The sequence below is a fragment of the Python bivittatus genome, unplaced genomic scaffold, assembly GCF_059951505.1.
Source record: "Python bivittatus isolate LINGU-HERP-01145 unplaced genomic scaffold, Pbiv_v1 ctg000220_np1212, whole genome shotgun sequence".
In the NCBI taxonomy this organism is placed as follows: Eukaryota; Metazoa; Chordata; class Lepidosauria; order Squamata; family Pythonidae; genus Python; species Python bivittatus.
In genome coordinates, this window is record NW_028277048.1 from 4,485,191 (window position 1) to 4,508,514 (window position 23,324).

Below are 23,324 nucleotides of genomic sequence, written 5' to 3' on the forward strand. Positions count from 1 at the left end.
TGACCCCAATTGTGTTAACCAAGTACATTTAAAATTTAATGGACACATGTTTTGATTAGAACATGGATGTGAAGTGTCTAATAGTTATTATAAGCTTTTAATGATGTATTAGAATATATTAGTCATATGATATTTTAGTTTTGTTGACTATGCACCCATAATTTACTGTTTATTTTTGTATCTTGTATTTTTATATTCATTTAAACTTGTATTATTTTCTTCCTTTATTCTTTTAAAATTTATAATATGTAGTTTATCAAAAAAGAAACATGAAAAAAAAAAGCGGAAAAAATGCCTTGAGCGCTTGCCCACCGACTGAGCAAGCACACAGGTCACCTTAGCAAAGTTTTTCCTCCTGGACTGAAATGGATTATATTCTATTTAAACCAGAGCAAATGTTTATAATAAATTTACTTTTTTTTACTTCCTAGTGTTTTTGCCACATTAACAGGTTCATATTTACTGCAGATCTGAAGTCTCATTTATTATCTTTTTTGGTGAAACATTTCCCACTTTTCTGATGAATAAGGGGCCACTCTCCCAGTGTAGGGAGTTAGAAATGTTCAGTCAAGGCAGACTTTCAAGTTGTGCTGCTAGTTCCTGAGGCTGGCTTAACAGACAGAATGTCTAGGGACAGAAGAGAAGGAGCACAAAGATCATTCCATCTCCAATGATTTTCAAGGTCCTTCCCTACTACTAAGTAAGAGTGCTCCCCACCATGCTTGAATTGGCAGAAAACTATCAGCATGAAATGGGCTCTCTGCATTGCCAACCCTTATCCTGTCTTTATTGCCTCTGTTTCAAGTCACTGTAGTCACCTCGTGTTCCTTCAAGGTAATGAGCAACCAAATCAAACAGTTTTACAATCGTGGGGCTGCCCTTGGAGGGAATTAGAACAAGAGGAAAATACTTACTTTCCCACTTGCACCAACTGAAAGCTTTCTCATTCATGGGCTGTGGGGAAGGAGATGAAGGCAACACCATGGGGATACAGGCGAACAAGATGTTCGGCCAGGAAATGATTAGGTGCAAATGGGGAAAGGCTGCCTTCCTCTCCAGTGTTCCCAATTTTACTTTATTGAATAGGGAAGTCAACCTGGGGAGGATTTACTGGCATTCTGAAGTATGAATAGAACCCTTTACTCAGTTGGAAACTTTGATGCCCATCCATCCATCCATCCATCCATCCATCCATCCACTCAATTGGAAAGTCGCTTTTTTGTTTGTTTGCAAGATACAGATTGCCCCAACATCACCTATTGAACTTTGTGGATGAAATGGGAATTAAAATGTATTTTCCAAGAGCCAGTTGATTCCAAACAAATGTGAACAGAAGTCCCCTGCACACCTCCCTGATCAACATGGGGAAATCAGAGGGTGCTGGGAGGTAGGACTGGCACACCTGACTTTGCCAGTTATTCTTGAAGCTTTACAAATGAATAGGGCTGTTGACTCCATATTCCCATATTCTTATCATTCATAATATTACTGAATATCTTGTGTGCAGATCCACTTGTTTTCTCCTCCCATTTTGATAGTAGCTCAGTAAATACAAATCATTTTTAATGATGTAATATTTGAAAATAGGTTTTATTAGTCTGGCTTTTTTATACTTGCATTGCAAACTTCATTACAATTTCTATCAGTCCCAAGTTCTCAGAAGAAGAACAAACTAAATCAACCTCTTATATACTGTATATATTCAGATAAAACACTCAGAAGCTTGACTAGATTAGTGTTAATTGATTTCAGAGACTTAGTCCTTATCCAGACTTATGCCACCACAGACAAATGATACAGGGCTTCAAAAAACAAGTAGCAAGCAAAATATGCAAATGTTTAAAAATATGTTAACTGGGATTTTATTGCCAGTGAATCAAGCAAGCTCTTTATAGGTCAAATAGAGTTTAGTACTTTTCTCTAAATTTGCCTTTAATTACCTCTCCAGGTCAAAGTAGACATGATGTTAATTATGACAATTCAAAAAAATTAAATAACAGAAAAGGAGACCTGCTGGATCAAGCTTAAAGCCCACTGAATCCAATATTATGAATCACACATTACACCACCAAGTGCCTCCAGGAAGCTCGCAGGCATGGACAGAAGAGTGACAGCCTGATTACTCTTTGCTCCCTAGTAGCTGGCAATGAAAATATGCTGCCTTTGATTCTGGAGGCAACACTTAACCATCAAGATTAGTAGTAGCTGATAGCCTTATCCTCCATGAATTTCTCTTAGACCTCTTCAAAATCAATTACTTTGATGTCCATCACACCATCACCTCACACACCTAACCATAATTCTGAAAGTTGCAATCTCAACACATCTGTGAAGACCAGGGTGCTGAAGGCCATTGCCAAATTATCCAAGATCACCACTATATACGGCTCTCCATTCAGCCTAAAGCAGAGTTTTTCAAGCTGTTTTGCAGAACCCTAGATTTCCATGAGAATTTGATGGTGTTCCATGAGAGACTGGGGGGGCGGGGGGGAGTTCATTCGAACACAGCCAATTTTCTCTCACTAGAGCTTTGCTTCATGATCAGGGGTTGCAGGGATCTTTTTTTAACTAATAGCCTGAAAAAGTTTGAAAACCTCTGGCCTAGAAGACTGGATTACTTTTGAGCCAAGATTTTGGCCAGGAGATCTGTCCATGACAGGAGAGACCTCAATGTGATGTCTTCTTTTCTGATGGATAGGAATGACTGCAATTTTAAAAAAAAAGTTTCACAGTCCCAGTGACAAAAGGCTACCAAACTATTGCACTGAGCCCCATCCTCCAGAAAACAAAAGACAATGTTTGTCATTTAAGGAGCAGAAATAACTTTTATTCCAAAACTCAGTTTAAGAGTACAGTATAATGTGATTTATGGCCTCTATCAGACTATCACGGATTATGTAGAGTTAACTAGCCACTTGCACTGGGTATTTTACTTAGAAAACTGGGATTTTTTTAAAGTAAATAAACGATATACTAGATAAGATAGCAAACATGTTTTTGAAATGCCTTTGGGGGAAAAGCAACTGGAGCAGGAGAGCACAGGAGTAACTGTAACCACAAAATTTAGGGTGAGGCTCCCAGAGGGTCACCAAAGCTGCCACCAAATTGTAATGGTCAGTGTGTTTGAGGACAGGGGGATTGTTAAATATATGGAGAGCAATCATGCCAACTGTATTTAATTAATTAGTTTTAAAATTAATTAAATCAGTTTTTAACTTAGATTCATTTTTTTCCTTTGACCCCATCAACTTTTTGAAATGCTGCTTCTCAAAGGCCAAGGTTGGCCTTGCCCCCCAAAAGGTGTGTTCCCCTAATTTAGAGCAAAGCAACTGTACCTGGGGAAAGGGATTAATGTCCTTCCCTCCCAGTTTGCAGTGTTTCTCTGAATTCTTTCTTCTTCAAACAGTTTTCCTTTCCCAACAAAACAGCATTGGAATTTGGCTAACATGTGCTAACATGTGATATGTAATCAGTCCTTAAGAATTAATGGGATAACTACGTTCCTGACTATTCCTATAACAAATGCAAAACTTACTACAAAGAACCAATCTTTACAGTGCATGACCTGCATTATTCCATGGTATCTTTATAATATGGATGTCAGTGTTATTCATATGATGATGATGATGATGATGATGATGATGATGATGATGATGATGCATCAACAAAGAGTCATTGGCCAAAGCAACAATTTATTGTGAGATAAGCTATAGCAGACGAACTTTCCCCAAACCCAAATCTTTTCCAAGATGCTCTGAGACTAGGATTCTCCTGATGGATGGGAATTTGCAGAGCTTTCATCCTGTCATATCTGGAGGAAAGTTGATCATCCCATGCATGAATTCTTATTCTCACTTGGCAGATACAAATTTATAAATCAGGGCATGGCAATGGGATCAAATGACACTAATGCTATCTCACTCCACTTCCATTCCCTCACCCCTCCACTTAACGACTGAGTTGCTGGTCCCAATTGTGGTCACTAAACGAGGACTACCTGTAGTAGGATAATGTACCCCCTGCCTGTTAAAACTTTGCTCCTTCTCCTACACTCCAAAGCAAAGCTCTTCACAATGGGGATGGATTTCACTAGGAGCCATAGTCCTTGTGTGAAGTTTTTCTAAACAAAAAGCCAAGGAATTGAAACTATAGCATTGGGGTGGGGCTTGGGGGAGAACAAGAAAAAATGAGGTTTCCGTGAAAATTCAAAGAATTAAAACTACACCATCTGCCCTGGGGGTTGAAAAAAAGGGACAGGGGATACCCCAGAATCAATAACACTGTTTGTTGCTAAGGAAAGGACAAAAAAACAGCCATTCAGGGATTTGAAGCTGAGGGGGAGGTGGCAGCCAGAAAGGTTGCTCAAATTACAGAGATTTGTATTTAGCAGGGAGAAAACAAAATAGCTTTTGCCACTCCCCACCAGGGAACCTGTCCTGAATTAAGTGTTATATTATAGGCCTCGCATAACTGCAGCAACCACAGTGACGTCCCGTGGCTTTGCTGACTTCCGAAGTAAAACACTGTTTAATGTCTGTGTGTGTAGCGTTGCCATGGAGAGGGTGTGTGTATCTTTCTGTGTGTGCACAGCCCGCTTATCGCAGTGAAGGAAATCTGAGCTCAGTCAGAGCTGACGCAAGCCGGGGACCATTGGCCTGACAAAAACACACAGAGGAAGGAATTCCTGGGTTTGCCCTCAATTTTGTGCTGGGAAAGGACACGGAGGGACAATGGAGGGATGGGAGCTCAGCAACCGTGGCCTTTATTTTTCAGGGAAGCCACTAGGAATGAGATCACTGGGATGGATGAAGGCAGGAGAACCATTCCTCCTAATCCACACAATGGCTCCTGTTCATTTGAACGTTCAAGAACATTTCTTGGTAATAGCAGGTCTGTCTCCAGCCCCTCGCTCCTTGCCCCAAAAGAGGTGTATTTGGGAAGCTGCTTTTATTTTTATATGCCCCCTCTCCTTCATGTCTAAAGAGAGCAGTCTAAATAGGATCAAAAGTGGCATTCGGGTATGGAAGAGCTAGGCCAGTGTTGTCCAAACTTGGCCACTTTAAGATGAGTGGACATCAACTCCCAGAATTCCCCAGCCAGCCATGAGTTGAAGTCCACTCATCTTAAAGTGGCCAAGTTTGCACAACACTGAGCTAGGCCTTCCTTCACTGACTTTGCACATCCTATGGTTTTAGCGCCTTCCCTTCCTGATCTGGTCAATATCTGTTCATTTCCTAACCCCATCACTTCCCCTCCACTGATCCCTCTCAGAGCAATTTGAAGTTAGGTGTGGGCTTATGGCTGGCCTTGAAACGTTTAGAACGCCGTGAGAGAATCAGCGCTCCCCCCCTGCTGATCAATGGACTACTGGACATTCACTCCCTGCCCCGCTCTTAGCCGCCACTGATACTGGAGTAACAAAACTCCCCTCACTTCAGAATCCAGAACGCATTTTGCTGCTTGACCAGGGAAACTTCCTAGCTGCAAAGCTTCCATTCCTCCCCCTGCATTTTTCCTGATAGATGTAACCATGGTTGCCCATTTCTGTGCTGGCCAGAAAAGTTGGCGGGGGGGGGGAGAGAGAGATTGATTCAGTACTATATTTATTTATTCATTGTTTAGACATTTATTTATTTATTTATTTATTTATTTATTTATTTATTATTTGTACAATACTTACAAATAGGCACCATGACCTGGATGCTGAAGATTGCCTGGATGTGACGAATAAAGTCCTGGAGCTTGGAAGTGGAGTAAGTGGAGTACCTCTGTACTTTGGAGTAAGTACAATCAGTGGGAAAACAGATTGCCCATAAGCAGGGCCAGCTCTAAACATTTTGGTGCCCTAGGCAAAATCATATTCTGGTGCCTCCTATGGTTTGGCTCATCTTCTGATTTTGTTTGGAATTTCAAGAAGGCGCCCTCTTATTTCTTTTTTTCTTTGAGTTTTTGAGCTTTACACTTATGATTTTTAGCCTGGACAATTTTTTTTTCTTTTCTTCGACATTTTCACCCAATTTACACTGTAAATAATTTTAATAACATCAGCACCCATTGTTGTCATATGGCAACAATTCTACAAAATTATATTTAACCCTCCAGCGGGTGTGCTGCCTCACGGGGTGTGCCGTTACTGCTTTTTGCTTTTTTATTGTGGTTTTCAGAAGTCTTTTGAATTTTGGCACCCCCTAAAATTTGGTGCCCCTAGGCTGGTGCCTATTTGGCTTTAGCCTAGAGCCAGCCCAGCCAAGCACTGCAGAGTTGCAATGATTCCAGTGGAAAAAATAGTTTGCTCCTACTACAGATAAACATGCTCAGAATGAAAAATAAATATCATAAGATCAGACAGATCAGAAGTCATTCTGAATTGGTGCAAAACGTTTGTATAAAGATAGTTGAGGAGGACAAATGGGCAGAGATTTACATGCAATAGGACAGTTTCTCCTAATCCAGTACTCTTCAACTTGGCAACCCGCAGGTGTGCTGTACTATAACTTCCATTTTCCCCAGCCAGTATGGCAATCATGGAGATGATGAAAAATTTTGTCTCAAACGTCTGCAGAATTATAAATATTATCAAGTAGTACATCATATATTTGGTAGGTATTATGCAATGTATAGCATCAACCTTGGTTGCAATATCTTGCGTGACATCTCTAAGGCGTCATTATCATAAACAACCAGAGCTTTTCTGTGCAAATTTCCAGCAAAGATTTTTTTTTCACTTCTTACATGTATAATGTATGTTCATGCGTGATGTGATTAGAGGTAACAAAAGAGAAACTTCTGGACATACCATAACTAATAAGGGTACTTTCCCATTCTGGATTTGCTATAGAAATACAAGGTGCAGCCATCAAAAAAAAAAATTGTTTGCTTTCTTTGTTTTTCTTTTTTAAAAAATTGGAATTTCCTGCCCTCATGATTCAGCATGGAAAAATAAGGCAAGGGCAGAGCTTCTGTGGAATGGAAAACCAAACCCTGAGCAGCTCCACTGATAGGAATATAAGCTGGCATAAACAACTTTGCCATTCTAAATGCCCACATGTGGAGGAGCAGGTAAAGGTAGGGTGAGCTTCAGGAAAGGTTGGTGGTACTGGACCCTAACCCGTTTTGTTTGGGGATACTAGGTTGTCTTCTGGGTTTTGTAATGGCCAGGCAAATGATGTGCTTTGTATGGGCAGGCAGAAGATTGACTGAAGGACTTTTTTCAAAGCCTGTTTTCAAAGCCTGCCTAGTGCCAGTTGGTTGCCAGACATTTTACACCAGAAGCAGAGCTCTGCTTAAGGAAGAGTATCCTTAAAGCAGATGAATTATCCTTTCAGCATTAAGCTGTCCAGGACATGCATGTTGCTTTTTAACTTTCAAAGACCCCCATAGGTTGGGAGGGGAAGTGAAAAGTAAAACACATATAAGGATGAAATTGATTTGCCCCATTTGTAGGTCCTTGGACTTCACAAGCCAGGACTTGCTTCATTAAAAAGATGACTACACTACTGTCTTAGATAACAGTTGCCTGTAACCATGAGGCTATTGTATTAAACACTACATGGAAAGGAAGTCACTATAAGGTGGCAAAGCCTAGACTTTTGCAAATGGTTCAGCCATGGGCAGAGCCTTTCCTACTATTTTATCTCCATAGAGAGTCCACACAGAATCAGAAATGCTGTATGGCAACGACTGAGTGTATCTGTATGGATGAGAGAGAGTGAGGCATCAGTTCAAGCTATATCTGCTTCCTTGCTATGCAGGATAAATGACATTTTGCATGCATTTTGAAACAATTGAAGCTTTTTCTAAAGGTGTCTTTGGGAGCACATTTTGCCCCTGAATTTAAGATGTTCAGACACATTTCGGTGATGGTACTTAACTGTAGAAAGGAATAGGAAATAATATGGAGAAGATACAGTGTTTGCAATGTACTCGGTTTTTTTGTTGTTGTTTTAAATCTCATCATACCATAGTCACTACTAAAAGAATCATGGCTTGCCTTAAAGAATCTTGGGAATTGCAGAGAATGATTAGCAAGAGATTCTTGACCTTTCAATTAAGACTTCCCAGAATTTGCTACAGAGAGTTCTGTTATGTGTCAAGGTGGTTAGACTGACCTAGGGGAATTGTACTGCCTCTGCTCTTTATATTGTTAATAATATTAATTATTAACAATAAAGAGAAAATGATAAGTCTAAAACATTATCTTGCTCTGAACATCCATTTCTTCTTAATTTCTCCTCCACCCCACCCTGCTGCAATGTAGCTGATGTTTTGGGCATCCAGTAGTGGTCAGAGAATGCTGTCAATGATGTTCGCTTGAAGACCTGATACGCAAAATTGTTTCAGGGCAATTCTTTTAAAATTATGGAGGCGAATATACCTGGAATTTAGGCACATTAGGAAATGGCTAAGTTTGAATCCCTACCCTCTTTTACTTCTGGTCACACAAGATCCATGGAGGATCTCCAGAATCAAGTGTAAAGAGTTGGGGATGATGGATTCTGACCGCTGTGCTTGTGAGTCCTTTGAGGATATGCTTGTATTCCCTTGAGGCCTTTTCAGTGTATAAGTACTTGGCAATTTCATTAAACTAGAAGTATAGCTTTTATTCTTCCTAGAAGTGATGCAGCAATGGAGGGACCATCTTTACACTAAGAACTTATATAAAGGAAAGCTCAGGACATTTTGTTTGTTTGTTTAAGGCAGTGATGAAGCTAAAACAATCTGATGTTTTGTTTTTGTGGAATATTTAGTTCTTTTGAGTTTCTCAAGATGATGAACCTACTCCTTGGAAAACTTTCAAATATCTGTTGAGAAGCTGGGAAGATTAGAGTAAAATACACACTCTTGTGCCAATAGAACCTGGCATTTGTTTAGTACCTGCTAGTAAAAAAATAGCCATGTGAATTGTCACTGATTCAGATCAAGACTTCACATTTGTGCTTTTGATTCCAGTTTTTCAAATCTATTTTGAGATTTTCAACTGATACTTCAGATCAAATATCGTAGTTTTTCCTCTAAGATTGTGGCCCAGAAATATTCAGATCTGACTCATGAACCTGAAAGATCTCAAAATATTTTCTTGCTTATATTCAGCAAGAAAGTAGGTGCCAGTAGCTTCATCCAAGAATTGTTCATTTTAACCAATAGATTTTCTGAAGTGATAAAGCAAGTATCAAAGGCGTATATAATCCAGCGAGAACAGGTTTTGCATGAACTTCATTTGAAATGAATCAGAGGTGGGGCTGTGCCCATAATTAGTGCCAGATCTCACTCTGCGTCTTAAAACCCCAGAAAACTTGCGCTTGAAAAAGGCTCACGTAGTAAAACATCAGTAAAACCTGGCTGGTTTTGTTCCTTCTAAAGCAACCAAGACTGGAAAGCAGATGGGTTGGCTTTTTGCTGGCCCAGCAGGAAAAGAATCCCGCACTTGAATTCAGCTCTCCCTGTCAAACCATATCGAGATGTTGGTCGACAATTGATTTGGATTGAAAATTTGGTTTGACCAAATGTTCCTATTAACAGAAAAACAACTAACAAATTAACTGAGGCAGGAGAGGGTACATATGGACAATGTACTCAGACTGCTTCTCATGACCGTCAAATTAAAATATATATACTAATCAAGTACCCTGTTCAGAAAGGAACCGGGTACCTAATTGTAACAGAGGAGGCACAAGCCTGTCTGTGGCCTCTAAAGCTCAAATGATTGAATGATTCTTGACAAAAAAATTACACATGGAAACCAAGGCTTTCAGTTAGGCCCTGTCTCCTTCTGAAATGTGGGGTTTTTTACGTGTTGGGCAACAATCTTTATAAAGCAGGACACTCATGATATGTAAAGTTCTTCCAACAGCCTGAAGGCCAGGTGTACATTTCCTCTTTCTTAAGACTTGCTGGGCCTGAAAGGAAAGCTACAAAAATAACATTTCCTCCCAGAACAAATATCTCAGTTCCTACGTTTCAAAAAAACAAAATTCGAACCAGCCGTAAATGAAAAACTCTACAGGATAGCCGTCCGGATGAGACTCCAGCTCCAGACAAAATGTGTGGCATGTCTGAGGAATCCACTCCGGAGCTCAGCAACTTTTCTTTTGTCCCAAAATAACCTTGACTCCCCCTCCGCTTGAAACCCATAATCATGCTGACTCCCTAAATACCAACTGCCTCGGCCCCAAATACTCAGGAGCGGGAAGGTTTTCTGCAGTTTGCAGGCATGAAAGGGTGTCACTCTGACTCCACACGTTACAGTAAGGAGGCCCCTCCTCCGTCTGTCTGCCTCATAATTACTGGCCTGGGCGGGGCCAAGGTTTTAAAAAGGATTTCCCTTGTTTGACTAAAAGTCAGTGACTTTACGTGGTAAGTTCCCAGCTCAGATTCTTGGCAGCTGGACGCAAACACCGCACGCGCGCGCGCGCTCTCTTTCCTTGCCCTTTCTTTCCTTCTCTCTTTCAAGGTGGAATTATACAGCAAGAGGCCTGTGGGCTGAGTCCTTTCTGCACGGCTTGTCCTGAGGGCTAGGTAAGCGATAACTTTTTTTGGTACTTTTGTCTGTGTTTTGCAACCTGGCTCTTTGGCTGCAAGTTCGGTAGCTCAGCATGTATTGGATGTAGTTTAGAAGTTCTCCCAGGGTGGCAAAACATCCCTGGCTGATGTTCGATTTCATAACGGAAGGGCCTTGGGTCATCAATCATGCACTTTTGTGAAGAGCTGTAAATCAGGAGCAACTGGTTTATGGTGGGCAGGGAGGGGGATTCAAGAGAAGTTAGAGTGGGGTCCAAATCAAGACTTGCTGGCACAGGCAGGGAGCCTACCTCAGGCTTAGGTTGGAGCCATTGAGATCAATGCCTAACACCCTCTCCACTGTACAGTAAGCGGAAGGAACAGAAAAGTTGGTTAAACTGGATTCTTGCTCTTTCGATTCTAACCGAAGCCCTAGCAGGTTTCTCCTCTAGGTGGAAGAAGGAATTTAGCAATCACTGCTACTTTCCTGGTTTAGGCACACGCATGCATTTGTTTCACCCCACACTGTCAGTTGCAGAGACGGGTGGAAAAGGGGCAACTCCCCTCTTTTAAGATAAACTCCCCAGCTTCTTGATTTCGGTAAACAAGAGGTGCCCATCCAGAGTAGGGAGGGAGAGCTGAAGTTCCTTCAGGAAGTTTTTGTTGAAACTGTATTCTATTGGCATAATACAATTTTCCTTTTCAAAAGTGAGTGGCAAAGGTTGGCAGGGATGATGGAGGTGGTGGTGGTTCTGACCCGGCTGGCATGGAGAGCCTTCATTCTGCACTATACTGGTTCTCCTTCAGGAACAGCACTTTCCTCCATAATAATAGCTCATTTCTCCAGCCTCGATATATGGTGGGATGTAGGAAGGAGAAGAATCAAGATACTGTGACAAACGTGTTCAGGTTGAAATGGTATCCAGGCCAGAAAAGGGATGTGGAAACAGTAGTCTTCAAGTGGCAGTCGATATGTAAAGAATTCAACTTTCCTAATGAATCTGGTAAACAAAGGCACACGCAGGAAAGGGAGACATATCTTTGACTGGGAATCTTGAATGGCTTCCCCTCTGTTGAGTCTCCTGTGAGGTTGTGTAACCGCCCACAGCTAAGTTATATAAGGACAATTGGAACATGATGAGGCATCAGTTTTGGGTGGGGGCACTTCCAGTGAGGGGTACCCTCAAATGGCACCAATCACACTCCGCCTGGCTCACACCCGTTGGGAGAATGATTCATTCTTTCCTTGTAGATTCACTTCTCTGTTTTCTGCGCGAAATTGCTTCTGCTGGGAACGACAGTTCTTTGCAAATTTCAGCGCCACTCCCTCTCATATTTTCCATTCTTGAAGCCCAGAGAGGCTTACTGATAGTAGACTTGTGGCATTGCTGGCATATCCAGGGGTTGACAGGGGCATTGTTCAGCAGGGCGAGCTCAGCTTCGTCTTTCTCAGCTCATGTCAAGACCCTGCAACTTTTCAGCATGACAGTCCACCCAAGATGTTTTGGTGCTTGAGATGGAGAATCCAAGCAGTCCCCACCAAACCGCTGATCTCTGTGGGGCACAACCACTACGGCTTTCTTCCTTTACAAGCAAGATTTAAATAATTTAATTTAGGCTTACAGTATAAGGAAAATGTGTCTCATTCATGTCAGATTCCAGTTGCAGCCCTGCTTTACCTCATGGAAATGCTATTTCTGTTCATTAGGATCTTCCTTTATTCTTTCCTCAAAGGGCCAAAATAAAAAATGATGCAGGAAAACCAGGACTGGTCTCCCAAAACGTTTTCCTAAGCTTATCCCACTCACATGATCACCATCTCTGGGGCAACTGTGGTAGGAAAATAGATGTTGAAATGTTTTTTTCCCAATAGCGGGTACTCCAAAAGCTGCTGTAGCCTCTCCAGTGAAACACCCCAATGAAAGCTTTTTATGTTTGGAGTTTTAAAGAGATGTCAGATCTGATCATGATTCTATGTCATGCCTGCTTTACCTCTGAGCACTTGGAGTTCCTTTCTGTTCTGGTGCAAATGCTAATTTCTTACCACTAATTTGTACTCCTAGAGTCTCGCCGCCATTTCATTTCTTACAGCCATGTCGCTTTCCAGTGATTGGATATGGTGGAATCTAGGATTCACATCCTGGACAGGGGAAAAAATAATCATTGGGTGAACATATACTGTCCTCATGGAAAGACTTGAGCATGGGAGATTGTGAGCAGGCTGTTCTCAATGAAGGCCATGGTGAGGAATTAAATTTGTTTAGAAGATATGAAGATGGGGGCTTCTTTCTTGATGTTCTGTTCTTTCAGATGCCATTTAATCTTTCGCCACTTCCAATACCAGCACCATCCCTTCTGAAATAGTTCAAAAACTTGATAGGTCAAATCCTCTCATTTCTACAGAATCTGAATCCTACAGCAATTGCAAAGACCCTGTTTAAGCTTGAGAATAGGAAAGGTACCAAAAGATTAGCACCCTTGCCATATGGCTTCTAAGGCCCACTGCTAAATTGTACAACTGTAGAAAAAAAAAAAATAAGGATCTGTAACAGCATCTGAGATGGCTGATCGCTATTACTCTTGTTGATCCTCTATCTCTATCACTGAAAAAAGTCCTCTTTGGTTATTTTTACTAAGTCTACTTTGATGTTTGCCATAGTTAACTTCTAAAGAGATGTTCATTCTATAAGAGCTGAGGAGGCTGCGAACCACTATGGATTCCTTCCCCATGCTCCCCGCATCATGATATGTAATAGTAACACTGATCAATGATTAATTATCTAAACTCATAAAACATTGCATGGACTTTGTGATTATGGCTCTCCCTTTTGCGTTTCATAGAACCTACTAGCAAAATATTGGGATAATATTGGAATAACCATGACAAAAAAGATAGATTTGTGAATTGTGAAATGGTATCTCAAGGTTCTAGGGCTGAGAAAGGATGGGTAGACATCAGTTGCCAGCTTTGTTTGCGTTAATTAATAGCTTAATCAGATGAAGTTTCCAGCAGCTTAACTGGTAATTGCTCATTTTAATTGGTGAGGGAAGATTTTAATCAATGGACCTAACAGCATCCAATAAATCTGGTTTTTTCCTCCTTTTCATTTTTCAGATTTGAAATTCAGAGAATGTAATTTGTTTATACAAATAAAGACAAAATAAATTACAAAGGAGCTATTACAAGCATTATATCTGAACTAGTTTCGTTTACAATATTAAACTAAAAATAAAGGAAAAAAGAAGCCATAGTGTTTTCACAGATGTTGGAAGTGTATTGCTGTAACGGAATGAAAAGTAAATGTTTGAGATGATGATGATGATTAAATTGTACAATATTTCACATTTCCCAAAGTCTCAGATGGAAGAGGAAAAACCGCATCAATTTTCCTCTGGTTATTAAAAAAGGCTGTCTTAAGGGGTTAGATTTTGCCCAGTGTTTGCATCCCAGTGCACAAGTCTGTCAGAGCTATCTTGCATTTATGCAGGAATGAAGTTGGGCCTGGTATTATTGTACCATGTAGTTTCTGTCTTTGGGAATCCAATTTTCATATAGCCCTATTTGCAAATTGTTGTAACATAATGTATCTAAACAGCCCAGGCCAAGACTGTTGGGGAATCGCTGTGTTTGGGTGTGTAGCCCATGCTGAAGTGTACAAATGGGGGAGCGGCGAAGGAACAGGGGCTATTCCGTGCCAAAAAGCATGGGGAACCTAAGATCAGTAGCTGTTCCATTCTGTTCTCTGTGTCACCAAAATCTCTTTGGAAAGCAAAAAATAAGAATTTTTCATGCAGGAGTACATACCTTTCCCTACAAAAACTCGCCTTTCCTTTGCCTCTTTGGCTTCGCCAAGTAACAACCCCCCATCTTGTTTTGTTTGGAGGGATCACAAGATAAACTGCCTGTGCACACTTTTAGCTTTGAGAGTTGGGTGTTGAGCCAAGAGGCCACGGTGGCTAGTAGCACTGGCAGAATATTGATAAATCACAATTAATAATATATCTGCCAGGCAAGGCAATTTACCTGCATTTGTGTGTGCTCTTTCCTTCCTTCCACACGATCTTTTAATGCAGCTTTTTATGAGAAAAATTGCCTTCTGACATGGATATTTAATTTTATTTAGAACCAGCTTCCCTCCCCTGTTTAGCTTGAAGGGGAGAAAGGAACCCCTACCCAGAACTTCAGATCAGGTTTCAAAGCTGATCCAGTAGGCAGACAGAGCTGATGCTTTTAATACACCATTCTCAAATTTATGTGCCTTTTTACTGCTGAAGTGCCCAGATTCGTCGAAGCAAAGAAAAACAGGCAGTAAAACAAAGAACACAGCAAAAGGACAGCATTGAAAGCATATCAGAATCCTTCTAGAGGAATGTGGATGATAATCTGAGACCTTAGCTATGGAAATGATATGCACTGCAGAGACCCAGGTTAAATTGGAATTAGGGCTGGTACCAGCAACCGTAAAAATGACCCTAGAGTGGAACAGTGAAAAGCTAGTGTCAATGGGAAATAAAACATAGTGGAGTTTTCCTGAAAGCCCCATTGAAATAAATAGAAGCTTTGTAATATCACAGTAGCTTCAGGACTTAGGTGGGAGAAGCCCACTATAGTTATGTCCACATGAGTGGTACCAGTTGGATTTTCTGCCTCAGCCACATTTGGGGATGGCTCTCACCTTGTATGTGAACACTCTGAAAAGAATGTAGCCTAGTGGTGTGAATGCAAGCCTTGGTGTGGCAGAGCTGGTATTTTCCACTGGCTTTGGTGTGGATGAATCACCACTGCCCTGCCTTGGACGGCGGTCTCTCCCATCCCACTTCCCATTAATTCCTGCTTTGCATGGGACTGAAGAATGCAACTAATACGGAATTGTGTACAGAATTTTACATGTAGTATTTATACTAGGGGTTAGCAAAGACTATCAGCATCTTCCTGAGGTTATGCTCAAATCTGCTAAGGCATCCAGTCTGATCTATGAATGGATGTTAAACTCACGCATCCTTTGCTCACTGCTACCTTTATGAGGAAACACATGTTGATGGCATTCATTCAACCACCATGTCGCAGCTTAAATAATTGTTTTACGTATTCTGGAGCAACCTTTTTGCACATTAATAGTCCCAACTTAGCAAGCACCAGACATATCTTGGTGAAATCTTATGATCCACCATGGGGCAAGAGGAAAAAAATCAATACCATTTCAGTGGCAAGCTTTTTCCTCCGCTGTTTTACCTTATTCCAACTTAATTTCTGTTGGAGTTAATATGGCTGCCACCATCTTGATCAAGAAAGAGAAACTCAAATTTCCTGTGTTTCATAGGCAGTCCCAGCAGTTGAAGTAGAATCTGTAATACTTCATATACTGTACTACTACTGCTGCTATAATTTCTTCTTCTTTCATTTCACTGATTCAAAACATTCTGCGCTCCCTAAGTGATTTGTAGTTTTCCTGTTCCTTTTTAGTACGGACATAAAAGAAATCAACCATGAATTCTAATGGGAGTGAATCCTGAGCAAATACTTCTGTATATGATTATGTATATGGTATGGTTTATATATCGCAAGTTCTTGTTACAGTAACCTTTTAGGAAATTTTCAATAAATCCCTTTGTTTCCATCCAACAAAAAGATGGACCAGAACACAAGCTAAGTAATTCATATATAATATATTGAACATGATTTTTAGCAATAAGGAGAGACTAATTAAGCATATGTGTTTTCTCTTCTGTCTTCTCTAGTCTGCCCCACGTACCGAAGCTTTTAGAAATTTAATTAAATCCTGGGTGCCACAAACTGATTCCCGGAGAATTTGGTCTTTGGTCAAGATTGATAAATGTGCACATACAAACAGCTTTACCTTGGGCAGTCTAGAACGCCATTTATCTTACTGGTCCTGAACAGTGCAGAGAGCACAGTCCAATTTTGTTTCAGACAATCCAGCTATTAGGGATATCAAATGGAGGAAAAAGGATTTATGTTAAGCATACAGCTCATGATTTTCATGTAAAAGGTCTCCCAGAATCATTCCTTTGGGTTGAAAACAAACAAACAAACCAGAATACAATTGCCCATTAAAGTAGACAGTATGAGGTTACCATGTTAAACCGTCTACAAGGCTGACTCACTTTACTGGAGGTGGGGGGCTGAACTCCCTTTGTCGAGGACAGGTTTCCTTCCTTAGTTCTTCTGCCTATTTTTAGCAAACGTAGTAATACTCCTATGTGTTTGTGAGAATTCCCCCCGATATTTCACCTTTTGTTCTGTTTCTCTCTTTTTGTCATTTGTTAGAATCTTTGAAGAAAATTGAAAATAATTAAAATAAAATGGCAGTTAAGGAGCTTACATAATAAATTTCAGCATTCTGCATTTTAATAATGGGACTAATCATCCTTTCTCAATGAGAAGAAAAGTTTAAAAAGACCCAAGGTTGAAAGACCAAAATAAACAAATTCTTAAGCTAAATCTTTTACATACAGTTCAGCACAGAGAAAATATCTCCCATCTGGACATTTGGGAACCCCTTCATATATGCTCTAATGGCAGCACTTTTAATTCCTGCCATTTCAGTGGCTGTATTTTATGAACCACACCTAAAATGGCGCATTGCAATTACAATTATTTGTTTGTCTGGAAGATTCAAAGCAGGGATTGGATTTGCATGATTGCGTGGAAATGCAAACCCACGTGTCTGATGCGCCCCATTAAGAAAACAAGAAGCCCATTCATGGGAATGTTTTTATTATATGATAGTTTTATGTTGCAAACACAAAGTGAGTTGAGTTGATTCCTTAGGCAATATGACAGGCAGGTCTTGCAAATGTGCCAACATGGCAATTGTGACTTAACAGTAATCTGGAAAATTTGGATTGCACAAGGAAATGGCAATTTAAGATCCATCTCAGCACATATTGAAGTGTGAGCATTCACAAGGCTCACTACTGTGCCAGAAAAATCAATCTTCCGTGTAACCACTGATTAGATGGCAGGATAGAAGAAATATATATAGGAGGAGGAGGGGAAAAATGGGTTTTTAAATTTTAAAACAAAATACATTGCCTTTAATGCAACGGCAGACAAACATTTTGATCTGCTGCCTAGAACTTTCTTCTAAAAATAGTACCACATTTCATGGATAGTTTTCTGAAAAGAAAAAGAAGCAGACTTCCAAAAATGGTACCCAATCAAAGCTGACTCTCCCACTGTTTTGGTGATGTAAATGACACAGAACTCATTAACAATCCCTCCTCTCTATCAGTCCATTGATAGAGGCCAAATTGGAGGCAACCAATTCAAAAACTGGTTTCAGGTGAGTAGGAGGATCTGTAAGCATTGATCAATTTTCTTAACTGTAGACAGATATCTAAATGCATGGATAGTACACATAAAGCTGGGTGGAATAGGCCAGATTAGGAAGAGAAAAATGTCTGAAGAGACAGAATGTGAAAATTTTCTCTAACCTAGGGTGTTCTAGAGGTGTTAGGGCTATAGTTTCCAGATTCCAAAGGCTATGCCAGATAGGAATTCTGGGAATCTGGAGGTGCCACTTTTCTTCTCATGATCTGGATACTATTAGTCTGAGGGTAGCACTCAGGCCTACAGAGGGGCCTGCAAGAAAGGGGGCTGCACTCTTTTCTGATGCAAAAATCTCAAACTGGAATTCACAAGACCTTCATATCAGATCCTAACTTGGCGCAGAGGTTCTATACATCATTTTGATTTTTTAATTTAATTTATTAATAACTATATTCATATTTATTAATTTAGATCTTTCTGCCAGTTAGGTAGATTTTGTTTTCTGTTTACATATATTTATATTGATGAAAGCAACAAAGACATGTCTTTTAAAAATCCAGGAACAATCTGCATTCTGAATGATCTAAAAGACAGAGTTCCACCATTTGTATATTATACGTGATCATATTAGCGTGACACTTTTTGGAGAAAAAATCTATACAACTGGAATATTACTGCAGAGCTCTGGTTTGAGCTCAGTCAGCACTTGTGTGCAAGAGCAAGGAACCGAGAATGATGTCCCATCAGACTGGAGGAAGATTTTGTGAGCGACCCTTGTAAGAGATTGAGCGGCAGGCAGAATGTCTTGTTATGGTTTAGAATGACCTCTTCAGCAGCGGCAGATTTCTATTTTGAGGGGTGCTGGTCCCAACAAAGAGCTGCAAAGCACAAAGAATCTAGTAAATGTGATTTCAAGCAGACAAGCCATGAATGGAGATGGAGTGCTGAGTCTCATATATCCCCCTACCCAAGAATTCTTTTTCCCAGGATGCTGTCTTTTTCCTCCAGCTGCCCCTATTTCTTATCTTGAAGCCTAAAATTCTTAAAAATAGATTGATGGAAAACATTAAGAAAAATAAGAGTTCAGCATCCTCTTCCAAATCATTGATTCTGCACATGAAATGAAACCTGTTCACTTCAGCTTTTTGAAAGAAAGGGAGCTATTTTTTTTAAAGGATCAAACCTGAGAAGCTATTGAATATATAGCTGCAACTGGCAGGCCAATTTTAAAAACAAAATGAAACCTGAAAGGGAGTCTAATCACAATTGGACAAAGTTCTGCCTTCCGCCTTACCTAATAGTCCTACTGAAAATTGATCCTCACTAAACTTGTTATCCTAACCAGTGTAGCAGCTTCCCACTTGGGAGAAGAGCAGCTTTGGAGGAGAATTTTTATTGGGACTGTAACAGAGGGGAAGAATTTGAAAGAACCATTCTCACATGCAGTTGTCTGAATCCTGATCTTACCCATAGCTGTTTTCTAAAAAACAAAATGTTAAAGGCAATCATGAAATTAAATCTTTTCTAATTTAATATTATAGCATAGGACTGTTGCCAAATACACAATTTGGTCCAGAAAGACAAAGCAGCAAGAGAGCCAGGAAATGCACAGAACTTATTGGTAGAATAAGAATAGAAAAAGTGAGGTAGGATGACCAGTTGTGCATGATCACAAAAGACACTGATTTCCATGAAATTAACATATATTAATACAACTTACCTGTTGTAGAGACAAAATCAAAATCTGGTTGTTACACAGACCAGTCTGCGAAGTATTTATTCTTGGGCCAACTCAAGAAGAACTAACGACCTATCTGGTTGAGTAGATATACGCTTCGGGAAACCACTGAGCAAACAACAAACAGTATAGTTACTTCAACATCCTCTCTGCAAATGCAAATTCAACACATTTCTGTTCTGAATTATGACATTTTCATAACAAACACCCAGGAACTGTGTCTGCAGTTCTTAAACTCATCCAGTATTGAAAAGGACTTTCTTTGTTGCTTCTGTCACAAAATACATTGTATGCTGAAATCTTGCACTAACTGTAGAACTTCAGTAGTTGTCATTTTTATGGAGTTATTTAAGCCTTCATGCTGTTCGCATGATTGGGTTACACCTTTCAAAGACTTTCTACTTGGGTTTCTTGAACAAAGGTGAGGGAAACCAATGAAGAGAGATTTAGTATTTAAGCACAGAACTTATTGGTAAAACGAGAATAGAAAAAGTGAGGTAGGATGACCAGTTGTGCATGATCACAAAAGAGGACACTGATTTCCGTGAAATTAACATATGTTAATACAAATTGAGAAACTGAGGGCACCTTCAAACTGAGAACACCTTCATATAGAGGACTGTCCTGTAAAATAGGACACAGATGACCACACCAAATAGTGAAATTGGGAAGATAGCCAACTATTTAGACAAAACAATTCCAGATTTCAAATTTACTAACCATTCATTTGCTGGGATATTCTTCTCTCAGGTTTGTTCCTAGATGTGCCATATTTCTGGAGAATAATTAGTTCAGTGACATTTTAAAATACGACATTTTAAAACTCATGCTAGTTTTCAATTCCAGTAATTCTTTTAAAAAAATCTTTCTACACAGTTATAATTAATTACACACAAAAGAAACACTCTATCTACATTGTATGCTAAAAACTCTTACCTATGCTCCATCCCTTATGCTAAAGGAGTTTGTGATAAAGTCTGGACAGTGGCTGCTCTTGTGTCACAGGGATGTGAGGCAGGCAGCAGGTTTCTGGTCTTTAAATTAAGTGGATGTAGGAGTAGAAGGAGGATGTGTCTGAGAGTTTGGTGACCCTACATTATCAAGGATGTCCAAGGCAACAAGAGGGATTCATCCAGAAACTGATGAGGCAAGATTAAGTCTAAGGGAATGGTTTGGAAGGAGAGGAATGGTGGGAATTAGTAGAATGGAAAAGTACAGAAACAGGAATAGTAGAAGTATGAAAGGCTGACACACATCCACACTTCCGCTTCTGCATGCACACACCCCACACTAGGGATTTTATGCAGAATTGCATTCTTTCTTTACTCACTTTTATATTGGGCATTCATGTGACACCATCATCTATAAGAGGGACTCCTAGCACTATAATCAAAAGACGCTGTGAAGCAATTCTACTGTTCCTCCTTAATGGATTTCCTGTGGTAAGAAAAAGGATGAAGGTAGTGGGGAGACAGAGAATAACAAATGGGAGTTGATATCTGTGGACTACCATAACACTCCATGAAGGGGCTAGGATTAAAGTATCCTTTCGTGAAGCACCCCATCGTTGTCGTTTTCCATTTTTCTGTTTTTCTACCATCTTTTCTCAGACTGCATGTTTCCCTCTCATAAAAATGGAAGGGAAGTTCAATCTCTGGAGGCATTTATGCCTTTAGAACTCATTATTATTTTAGACAGAAAATAATACAATATCAGAAAATGAAATTAATACATTCATTATAACATTTACGGTGGATGCTGTTTTATGTCTTTACTTTGGGTTTTTAATCAGTCTTTTAATTATTATTATTTTCTGCTAATAATTTTTTAAAGGAGAGAAGTAATGCTAGCCTACCACATTGCTATGATGGTAATATTAAAAAAAAACCTTTTCTGGTTACTGGTAGAAAGGATTCAGAGTTGGCACACCCCCACATCAATACTGCTCGGAAACCACAATAATAAATAAAAGAATAATAAAAGTAGTCTGAAAAATACCAGAAGTAGAAGTAGCAGGAGAACAATGAGGTGACTAGTGTACCATAAGGGAGCTAGACACTGCAGTACCATGATAAAGCATTGCACAAATATTCTTTTCAATGTACGTTGTAGGTTGCATAGCAATCTTACCATATATTAAAGGCTTCAAGACAAGAAATAGCCATTAAATCTACCCCCAACAGATGCATTTCTATTAGGTAGTTCTGTCCATTTTCCAGTGTGGAATGCAAAAAATCCTTGGATATCTTGATGCCCATTGTCAATAAATTCAAGGAAAAAATCATCTTTTTCTTTCTTTTGCTCTCTCAAAGTACACATATACATACACACACGTATGCATCAATCCCTACTCATTAATTGTTATCATAACTTCTAATTGTCACTTAGGGCAGCTGTTACTCATGGTCCAACTCAGGAGACCTTTCGGTTACATAGGAACCACTACCATTTTGACTTTCACTCTCAGGAGACAAAATGGCCTGAATGAGCCACAATACACTAAATTGACATTCTTCTTGTATGTTCTTAAGCTGACTTCTAGTTCTGTTAAAAATTAATACCACCAATAATAAATGCCATTCTCTTCTATTATAATTCCAGGGCTCTGGTTCACCCTTGATCTTCATGTCCCTTTTTAATGTAATGCCATAGCCCCCCTTCCCATATAGAGCTATAAAACAAAACCCCTATTGTGTGCTAGACAGCCTAGGGCAGGCGTGGGAAGCAAAACGCCAGCTGGATCCATTACCATCTAGCAGAGCATGCATGATCTGAACATCCCACTTTGAATCCTGCCCAGTCTCGGCTGGGTGTGTGCTGGTTTGGGAAATGGGAGCCTTTCCTGCTGTGCCCTTAATAATGAATTGAACAGGCCTTCTTCTCCTCTCCTGCCCTGGACATTTGCAATTTCAACATTTTTTCTCTTCTCCTTGGGACCTCCTTAAGACCCCTGATTCCTTTTTAAATCTAAAAAACACTCATCTCTGTCTCTTCTAATGCTTGATCGACATAGCAAAACAGCTGGCAGATGAGCCGTTGCTGCCAAAGAGGGTAGTGCAATCAGGCATTTGCCAAGGTTGGCATATGGGTGCATTGCTCCAATTCCACTACCATCCTGGAAACATTCAAGACAGAGCCAGGAACTGCAGATTCAGTGATTTACTGTGCTCCCACCTGCAATTTCCAGAGATGGCCTGGCACTCCCAGGTTGCAGCAACCAGTGCTGCCTTTCCTTCCTAACGCTTGTTGTGGTTGAAAGTGAGCGGGCAGAAGGGCTAAAAGGGAAAAGGAGGAAGCAGCTGCTGCCACTTCATTTCCTGCTTCACTGGTCTGCCTAAAGGTAAATACTTGTCCCACCCACCCCACATTCTAACCTGGCAACTTGAGAGCATCTAAGGACAGAGTCATTGTGCGTTACATCAAATATAATGAAACACCTAGCTGAAGGCATTGCCGGACCAAAGATGACTTCATTCATAACTTGTTTTTACAAGACTTTGTACCACATAAGCACAAAACAATTAGCCAAAACTGCTAGGAATTCTGGTTTGTTGAGAAGAAGAAAATGTGCTGGAACATGCTGCCCAGTGGCTTCGACCACTACACAAATCAAGAAATTAAGCTGAGTAATACTTCTAGAATCCAGGCTCCTGATATCCCACTTCTTTAGGGACTGGTTCCAGAGGCATACAATGAAATGGCCCAAAGATTGTGAGGATCAAGAAAGAAGGAGACCATTCAGCAGTGCAGAAAAATTTAAGACAACTACTGGTCAGGCAAGGCTTTGTAGAACTA

At 40.1% G+C, this 23,324-nt stretch overlaps 1 long non-coding RNA gene across 1 annotated transcript in view; it reads left to right on the forward strand.

The window, feature by feature from the left end:
* The first annotated feature begins 10,337 nt into the window (after nt 1–10,337).
* LOC148216244 (uncharacterized) overlaps nt 10,338–23,324 on the forward strand; it is a 35,763-nt gene continuing 22,776 nt past the window's right edge. The window contains exon 1 of the long non-coding RNA XR_015795608.1: nt 10,338–10,515. This is a non-coding gene — a long non-coding RNA (uncharacterized LOC148216244). The remainder of the gene's footprint in view (nt 10,516–23,324) is intronic.